The sequence below is a fragment of the Brachycentrus maculatus genome, unplaced genomic scaffold (genome assembly GCF_059751285.1).
Source record: "Brachycentrus maculatus isolate JH-2025_06_01 unplaced genomic scaffold, ASM5975128v1 h1tg000121l, whole genome shotgun sequence".
Classification (NCBI taxonomy): Eukaryota; Metazoa; Arthropoda; class Insecta; order Trichoptera; family Brachycentridae; genus Brachycentrus; species Brachycentrus maculatus.
The window spans coordinates 408,088-418,926 of NW_028280874.1; the positions used below are offsets into that span (position 1 = coordinate 408,088).

The 10,839-nt window shown below is 29.3% G+C and overlaps 1 non-coding gene across 1 annotated transcript; it reads right to left on the reverse strand.

Annotated features, from left to right (window-relative positions):
- Nucleotides 1–9,318: 9,318 nt before the first annotated feature.
- TRNAP-UGG (transfer RNA proline (anticodon UGG)) lies at nt 9,319–9,390 on the reverse strand. The gene has a single exon. It is a non-coding gene; the product is annotated as a tRNA-Pro (tRNA).
- Between the last annotated feature and the right edge of the window lie 1,449 nt (nt 9,391–10,839).

Sequence of the window (10,839 nt, forward strand, 5' to 3'; positions counted from 1 at the left end):
ATCTCCTAAACATTCTCGTCTAATTTGTTACTCGCTCACTCCTTTCAAGAACGTCATAAATCAAAAAACTTGATTTTTCAGGAGAACGTTTTTAAAGTTTAAAATTATAATACAATGTATTAAAAATAAATATCAAGCCACTTATTGAACTTTTTACTGTGCAACAGATCTTTTCTGGTAAAACCTAAAGGTTTTTTTTCCATTTGAAAAATATTTAGTATATTTAAAAAAATAATTAAACAATACCTTTTCTTCAAAATGCAAAAACAACACTTTCTGCCCTGTAGCGGGTAAATATTAAGAAATAAATATGCCACTTTCGCTGGGATATAGTACATTTTCTGAGCATTCCGAAAACATGCACAACTGAAAATTGACGATTTTTTATTTATGACGTTCTTGAGAGGAGTGAGCGACTTGTATTTGGCGCTGATTAAGATATTAATGGTTTGTGCTTACTATACTAACGTTTTAAAATATAAATTTATTGTATTTAAAATAAATTGTATTGTTTTAAAGTTGTTTTTTTATGAATATTTTTAATATTTATGTGGTTAGTCATTATTACATTTTTACTTTTAGTTACTTTACAACCACTCAACGTTAATTTAATTTAGAGAAGTACCCATATTTTTGTTAAGACAATCACTTCACCAGCTTGTAAACAATACTTTATGTCACAATCATAGCATTATTTACACAATAACAACTTCACAAACTATTGATCACAATCGTTTTTGGTTGACCCGAGGACCAATTTGTATAGAGAATTGCAAAATAACATGCAATAAAGGCCTAGTTGAAACATGCACATGATTTTTTTATCATGCTTACAGGTTTTAATTTTCATTTTAAGTTGATTTAATATTTGTAACGTAAATACGTAAATATTTAGTGTAAAGTACAAGGATAAGAGTCATAATCTTTACCCTCCGGATGGAATTCCCACGTCACCCGCACTAATACAGATGCTTAATGCAATTTCATATTAATAACATATGGAAGTGTATATCCTGATGTAGAATTACAGTTAAAAGACAAGACTTTATCCATGTAGTTTAGATATCTAAAACTTCTATTCCGATTTTTTTTTAATTTTCTTAATTTAAGTTTTACTCTGAAGATATATTTTTTTCTTAAAATCTATTGTTACACTTGTTTCGATGCATTCTGCATTATTTTTAAACACCGTAAAACGATGCAAATTGTATCAAAACACGTGTTGCAATATATTTTAAGAAATAGTGGTATTGATATCGGTTTGGACATGTAGAACGTACGAGTCAGGAAAGAACGGTTAAACAAATTTATGAGGCGAATGTAGTTGGAAAAAGAAGCAGAGGAAGACCGTGGAAAACTTGGCACAATAAGGTATGTCAAATACTTGAAAGCGGGCGGGTCAGGAGTCGTAATGATCGTCGGGTATGTATAAGGAGATGCATGAATGTGGAAAAGGCCATGAATGTTTGCAAAGACAGAGTGGTGTGGCGTTCGATTCTCTTTGCCTACCCTTGCGGGGAAGCGACGTGATGGTTAGTTAGATAGTGGTATTTACCATGTAAAACTTTAATAAAAAATATATTGATATAACCACAAATGATTCCCCCATGAGAATCCCCTTTTCTTGGCAATAGTTGTGACTAAATCCCAAATAATATATTAAAAAAGAAGAACAGAAGTAGAAAAAATGATTATCATATCATTAAAAAATATCAATTGACTTTATCTAAATATCAATTAATACAAATTGAATTCCAAATTAGCTACAAAATAACATCAATCTTAACCAAAAGATCATTAGTTCTGTGTCATAGTTACATATGTACGTACGTATATGTTGTACGTATGCAAGAGAGAGTTTCTCAGTGTATGGAAGGAAACTGAGGTTGATTGAACACTCAGAGAAGTTTTAATTAAGTTTGCTAGAAACCAACTATCGAACTAACTATACTGGGAACCAATGGCTTAGGTAAATTACCCAGTTAAAGATACACTACTTTATTCATGATACAGAAATATCGCTTATATTAATGAAAATCTAATATTTTTTATCTACTTTATGTAAGAATAATAAAATATAAATCAGTTATCATGATATTTTAATTATATTTATTTCAAACCTTGAAGAGAAGGTTTGAAATAAATATAAATATATCAGGCCTCTAAAATAAATATTGTATATAAGTATATGAACCTTTTAAAAAATACAATGAAAAAATAACGTATCATAAATGATAAGATACGATATAACAATATAATAATGAGGAATTTTGTTGAAATTTTAACAAAGATACGAAAAAGCATACATAAATCCTTGGAATTAGTTAATTGAAGTTTAATTAATTTATGAATTAAAGTTTTATTAATTAATTTATTAATCAATTTAATTCATTAAGCTTTTTACTGATATTATGGAACGGCATTTTATACAATAAATAAAAACTAAATAGTTTTTTCCACATATGCTTTATTTGACCAGTGGTCGGGTTTTGTAATTGACTATAAATAAATAAATAAATTTGAATAATTTATTCAGTGCCATTTTCGTAAAATACTACCTCAAGGGCGCTAGTTGTTATTCTATTATAGTTTATAAAATGATAGCTTAAGCCTGCCAAATGCCAGGTCGTAAGCTCTAAAATACTCAGACTTATTATGTATATATTTTTTCGTATGAAAAAGATAGATCCCTCTTTTTTATTGTGACACCAATAATATACAATAAAACAAAAATAGTACAACGAATATATATCATATCAAACCCTCATCCGCACCCGATGGTGCATAGGGCACTACATCACATAAACGCAGTATTATCTTCATCATTGATTAACACACGAAGAAAAGGAAATAAAAATATTAATGTAATAAAAAACAATTAAAATAATTAAAAATAAACTAATGGAAGTAGTCAGCTCTTATGCCACTGAATCGTTATTTTTTATGTGTGTTAACGTATAAGTGAATGGATTTGCCCGCCGTAACGTTAAAATCAGAGAGGACATGTAAATTTATTCAACACCATGATGAAGTTATGTTTACACTCCGTAATATTGGGCTATAAATTATAGCGGTGACATAATAAATCTTACCATCGACGGGAAGCACACGCCATTGGAATAGAAAAGCGAACGACGAGGCAGAAACAAATACCAATACATTCAATTATTTTACGGGGAAAACACAATAAAGAAATAAATAAAGGTTTGCCCGCCTTGTTACCTAGTGTGGGGGTGTGACCTTCAACCCTTTTTGGCGAAATGACTATAACGTCCAAACGAGTATTAAAGATTTAACATTATTTTACAAAAACATTTTAACTCATACTAACGAGAAACCATTCTCTCGATCTGAGTGTCAATTCTAATTTTCACATAAAAGCGATATGATATATATTTAATTTTAAAATCTAACACACTGAATTTTGACTCTACTTCATTCTATTTTATTGTTAAAAACACATGCAAATAAAATTTGTAACAATTGTTTTGCCTTGTGATAGCATTTTTAAAGTAATAAACATTAGTTTGAAAATGCCATAACAAGGCAAAACAAATATCACAAATTTTATTTTTATGTGTTTTTAACAATAAAAATACATTTAAATAGACTCCCAAAATCGGTGTTGGATTTTAACTCTTAATAAATGAATTAAAATGGAGTTCTACAAATTAAACGCCAAAGTTGGTACTACTTTTACCCGGCAACGCGTTACTGGAGTTTAATTTGGTTAAATAGAAGAAAAATTACCCCTTTTTGTTTAATTTACAATGCTTATGACGTGTTGAAAATATTAAAAATATATAGTAACAATTCGACTGATAACATTGAAAATGATGAGTGACAGCAACTGACCAGTCTGCTATTACTTTCAACAGATGGCACTGCCACTGCAGTCATATAACATAGTTTACACATATTGTTAGCTGTCAATGTTATGCCTAAATTTCAATGCAACATATGAATAACTTTGGGAGATTTGATATTTTGAACAAGCGAAGATTTCCATTTTAATTTATATAGATGTAACGCTCAAAACATATTTTTTTAGTTAAGTCAGTTTATCTTATCCTTTTTTTCTACATTGTCTTCATTTTCAGACCGATGATAAACATTATCAATCTGTTTACAAGGAGAACAATCAATATGCTGAAGGGGTTGTCTGGTCTCAATATTTTCATATGTGTTTTAACCTTTCCCTGACTGTATGTGTTAATATGAAACACAGATTTTTTGAGTCTATCAAGTTGTATTTTTTTGTCGAAAAACACATAAAAATTTTATGTTGTGACAATTTTTTAATGTGCTTATTTATCCCTTACTGTTGTCATGTGTATTTCTTACACATGAATACATATGTATATAAAAATTAATATTCACATTTATTGAGAAGAATTACACTGGTGTTATTATGTGAATTTATCATTATAAGGTTTTATCTTTGTCAATAGCATCTCTAAGTCTCCATCATCTGTTTGTAGTCGATCTCTTTTTACTTCAAATACACGGACCATATTTTCCTGAAAATTGCCTAAACAAAATTCCTTAATCGCCCAAAAATGAGCGATATTGACCAGTTTGGGAGCTTATCGTCTTAAAAGAGAAATATTGTAGGATTACAACTTAATTTTTGTCCATAAACTGCAAATATAATAGACATAACATGTTATAAAATGACTTTTTTATATCGTTATTTTTCCAGCTTTTTAAATGCCAAATTTCACAACGTCATAAAGATTTATCTTCTATTTTAAAGAAACATTCTTTTTACATCTATGGTTTACACATATCTTCTACGTAAAATCTATTTCCAGTATTTTAGTTTTCGATGAAAATATATTACAATCATATCCGCAAAACAATGAAATATGAATTTCACTTCCTTTGTGAATTCACCTGGAAACAAACTGAAATGATTTTCTTTCAGTAAGGAAAGACTGCACGTGACATTTATTAAACCCTCCGCATTTCAACGCTTCGCAAACAATGCAGACATTCCCGATCCTCGTGTATTATGCTCATATATACATTTGTATATTATGCATATCTTGTTCCTTTATTATAGGTATGTATACGCGTATGTCATTTTCTCTAATATAACACGTGTTAACGACCACAACAAAAAGCCTAAAACTCTATACCATCTTCCATTTTGTCGGTATTTTTTTTTCCTTTTGAGATTTCTTATTTTATATAATATAATAACTGTTTTATAGTTCATTGTCATTTGATTTTATTTGGCCAGAGATTGTCTGGTGATGTCGGTAGCGACAAAACCCGGTCACTGGTCAAATAAAATAAATAAAGAAAAAAACATAAACATGATTTTTTGTGTAAATTTCAATTCCACCAAGAAAAGAACAAAACTTATTACTTATTTTAATGCTAGTTGTTACATTCATCACAAATCATTTAAACAAATGAAAAAATGCAAATTGTAACGATTTAATTTTTATGAAGTTTTAGTTTTAAATGTCAAAAATTAAATTGAAAGCTGTAAGTTGTAATGATTTTATTTTGTTTAATAATTTTTTCATTTAATTTTAAAAGAAGACTTAATTTCAAAATTGAAAATTATAACCATTTAATTTTTAATGTGTTGTTTTTTTTATATAGCAGTCACCCAGTAAAGGATTTTTGTAATACTAAATTTCAATAGTGAGAAATGTAAATTGCAACGATTCGATATTCATTATGTTAATTTTTTTAATCCTTAAAAAAAATGGAAACTGCAAATTTATAAAAAAAATATTTTTATTTGATCCATTTGTTTTTTAAATCGTAAAAATAATTCGAAATCAAATTAAAAATTGTTTTTGTTATTATTTTTTTTACTTTGTTGGGCAGTCACCCAGTCAAATAATGTTTTTGCCAGTGTCAAGTCTCATTTTCATTTACAAACAAAATGATAATAAAGAAATATTAATTTTGATGTCTTAAAAGGATGCTTAATTTTAAAAAAAAATGAGGATTGCAAATTGTAAAGATTCGATACATTTTTTATTTTAATCATAAAAATTTTAATAAATATCGAATTGAAAACTGAAAATTGGCTTTATTTTTTTTATTTTTTATAATTTTAAAAGAAAACAAAAATTCCAAAGTAAAAACTGAGAATCGTAATCATTTATTTTTATTTTGTTGTTAATGTTTTTCTATCAGTCATCCAGTGAGAGGAGGTTTTTTTTTTGTTACCAATATCTAGTCTTTTTTTAAATCTTAAAAAATGCTTATCCTCAAAATTAAGGAATAAGTAGTGTAACGTTTCGATTATTATTACATTTTCAACTCTTAAAACAATTCAAAATTGATAACTGCAAATTGTAACGACCCTTTTGCGGTGTAAATCACAACACAACCCGTGTGATGAAGAGTGTCCTATCTAGAGCCGCTCCATACATTACTAGGTAACATTACATTAGTCTACATTTACACAACACACAGCGTGAAGTGAGGCCATCCATCCCGCACGACGTCGCTCCAAACTAACTTCGAGCAATTGCAGGATATAATCCTTACTGTAAATACAGCCACCCGCCTGGAGAAAGGAAAATTTATTCAAACGTCAACTGGAGCAGGACGAATTTACTTACATTCAATTAAAAATGATGATTTGTGTTTTGTAATGACATTTATTTGTGCAACTGCATTATATATGTTTAAATATGTTCTTGTTGACTTATCGCTCACTCCTTTCAAGAACGTCATAAATCAAAAAACTTGATTTTTCAGGAGAACGTTTTTAAAGTTTAAAAATATAATACTATGTGTTTAAAATAAATATCAATCCACTTATTGAACTTTATACTGTGTAACAGATCTTTTTAGGTAAAACCTGAAGGTTTTTTCTCCATTTAAAAAGTATTTAGTAAATGTTAAAAAATAATTAAACAATACCTTTTCTTCAAAATGTAAAAACAACACTTTCTGCCCTGTAGCGGGTAAATATTAAGTTAAAAGTATGCCGCTTTTGCTGGGATAGAGAATATTTTCATGGCATTCCGAAAACATGCATAACTGAAAATTTACGATTTTTGATTTATGACATTTTTGAAAGGAGTGAGCGTTATGTTCTTCAGCATATTTTTAGACGTTTTAATTTACATCTCTGTTTTATCATATATTTTAAAAGTAAAAAGACTTGTTAAATAATGGAAAAAAATGTTGATAATTCTATGAAACGTTGAGAACAACAAGAATAAATTTTGAAAAAAGTTTTGATATTTTTTGGTATAACTGAATTATATATAATTTAATAAAAAGTCGGCCACAGTTTTTTTTATTTAATTTGACAAATGACTGGATTTTATCATTACTGACATGATGATTTCGGTAATGCGAAATGTGGTCACTGGTCAAATAAAGTAAATGTGTAAAAAACACATCGAAATTTTAACCTCAATCAGACAACCATTTTTAATGAAAAACGTGACTTCACAGAAATTGCCAAAAAATTGGGACGCAGACCTGATTTAAGAGGATCAAAGGAACTGTCAACCAATAGAAGAGCCTAAAAACAGTTTGTGGACTCCATATGCTTCCCATAGGAAGCGGAAATGCGAAAATTATTGACATATAAAAAACCAAAAAATTCGTTTTCACTTATGTCTAGTTTTGTTACTTTTTTATTAGGAAGAGACATATTACAGCTATCGATACAGTCATCAAATTCATTGGTGAGATGTTTTCGGTATATAGTTTTAAATACTTTCAAAAATATTCGCAAATCGACATATAGTAATTCTTAATATATGCTGAGATATGAATAAAATCTTCATTAATTTAATTAATTGGTGGTTCATAATCTTAATTCTTGCTGATATTTAAGACTGTAGTTACTATTACTGCTTTCTGTTATCCTAGTGCATTCGTCCGGAAAGATATTTCCAATACCTTCCAGTTATTACGACCAATTGTAGTAAGGGAAAATTACTGCACCATTCCTGACTAGGCAATCAACCCGTGACGCCAGTCCAAGAAGTATTTCTTGACAAAATTATTAAAACGAGAGAGAAGGAGCGCAAAGAAACGGGAAGGCAGAGAGGGATAGAGGGGGAGAGAGAGAAAACAACATCCTGGAAGCGATAGTTAGCCAAGTTCACCCGATAAATAAGGTTTGTTTTTGAACTACAAATCGTAACTGCTTTATTTATGGGCTCAGGATATTGTTCTGGGGCTCGATATGAAATGTTTGCCACTAAATAACTTTGTATAGAGGTGCGCTCAGGTACTGGGGGACGATTTAAACGTTTTCATATCAAGATTGCCTCTTTTCAATCTATGAACTCCCTTCCCTCCGGTGCCTTTATGAACGTTTTATTAAATTCCCCTATCTGATTCGCGTAATTTACAAAAATATTCAGGCCTCGAAAGTTTTAATAAATGTCGCAGGTTACAATTTCGCTTGCATGTAATAGCAAATTATCGCTCTTCTTTTAACCGTTTTAGTGCTGAAATTTATTAGTTTATGTTTGCTAAATTTGCTGAAAAATCATCAATATTTTTCACAAATATTGACCGATTTTAGCATTTCTTTCTGGTATTGGTGGAGAACTACTTAAATAAAACAGCATTTAGTAAAAACATACTTATTTATTGAATGTTTTAAAGGAATGCGAAAAAAAAAACAGAAAAATTTCATTCCCTAGAATGTATCAAGGTCGTGTAAAATTGGTTCGTCCTCGGAGTTTTCACTATCGATGCGCATCTTCCGATCGGAAAACATTCTAATTTCAGCGTCACTATCACCACTTTAAGTTTATTCTTCATTTTCGTGCGCTTTCAACATCAATATTGGATGAATCCGACATTATAAGGGGAAAAACAATAGGTTTTCACAAAAAACCTATTCGCGTTTTCCACTTAAAATTAGTTTATGTTTATTTGTGAACACTTTTGATAAATCGGATTTATTCGATAACTATAAATGTTCTTGAAATTAGTCGTGTAATCATAAAGTAACTCAAAATTGGTCTAGTATAAGTAACCAATTTTTATTTTTAAATCATCATATTCCAAAATATTAATGACAAATCAATTAGTAAAATAATGCTGCAATATTTTTATTATCGATCACGTAAATCGATTCAGTACGCTTCAGATATCAGTCTAAGGTAACGGATTAAATAATAGTAGGAAAAAATATTATTCATTCAATCGACTTCAAAAAATTCGTGAAATCAACTAAAATCAAAACTTAAATGAAATGAAACTTAAATGAAAAGATAATCAGATAACAACGCAGTTAAGATAATGCATCGTTTGGGTACGTATAAGGGAAGAGGAAAAAAATTATTAAAATATTTATTACCATAAAAAGGGCTCGTCCGGGATTTGAACCCGGGACCTCTCGCACCCAAAGCGAGAATCATACCCCTAGACCAACGAGCCATATAAATAAACTATACAAACTACTCGAGTACTTTATATTGCTTCATCGTTTTTGCTGACAAGTAATTCGCCTTCCGTTTCACACATAAACTCATCGTACATACTGCTTCGTTAACGTCATTAGAGGTTACGTCGATTCACTGGGGATACTTATTTTCAATTGATCTTTTCAAAATAATGAATCTATGACCTGAGTTCTGATATTATTTTTTGATTCGGCATTAACTTTGTGAAATGACATGTTGTTTATTTTTAGAATTTAACACTTGTGTAATACCACTTTTTGAGTTTTATTTCATTATACACTGCTAGTTTTGAAAACTGCGGTTGTTTACATCGATGAAACTATATGTGTAATGAAATAAAACTCAATAAGTGGTATTCTATATATAAGTGTTTAATTTTTAGAATAACCAAAGTATTTTTTACTCTTCATTAACACATAAATCTCACGAAATTATTCACCGATTTCCAGAAATCAGTTATAATGAAGATTCATTCAATTGTAATAATGGTTGATTACCTTTTAAAAATGTTTTTTTTTAATTAATTTAAACTTACCTGAAATAATGGGTTCGAATGACAATATATCCAGAATTTTTGTTGATATATTATCCTCAATTCCCGAGGACAATATATCAACATATATTAGATTTCTAAAGAGAGATAAAACATATTCTTATACGATGGAAATATAGAATTATAGTTATTAATAGGGATTATATAATATAAGAGTATGTGTTCCTGAGTTAAAATGAAATCATATACATAAATAAAAATTCATTCCTGAGATTTTTCATATTTTACAAAAATAAAATCATTTTGCAAGCGCTTACATATTTTTTCTACTTGTACTTGATGTGTAATTTAATACAAAAATGAAATATGAATATGTATTTGAGTGATGTAATTCGCACATTTGAGGGGTAAAGAAATTGTAAAGTAATCTCTCTTGACACGCTCACCTCACGTTACGACAGGCGTCACACCTCGCTATACGTATGATGACACATTAATAACTGTCAATACACACCTGTGCTGTGTGTTGTGTTATCGGGAAATATTTATTGCATTCGTGTGTTGTAAAAGTACAATGTAATTATGATTGTCAATACGCGCTTAAGCAATATAGCGTAAATAATGGATAGCTCGTGAATGTACGGTGGCTAAAATAATTTTATAAAATAAAATTACCTTGTTTTTAAGCCCTTTTATTTGTACTTTTTTCAACCGATTTCGACTAGAATCTTGTCATCATCAGGGTTAAACGTGTACTTGTCTACATGTTTAACCCTGATGATGACAAGGTTTTAGTCGAAACCGGTTGGAGATAAGTAGGTACCAATGAAAAGTGGCTAAAAACAGAGTACATACTTTTATTTTACAAAGTTTATAAAATGTGCCACAAAGTATCTGCGAACAAACATTACAGAAAAACAAGATGTATTT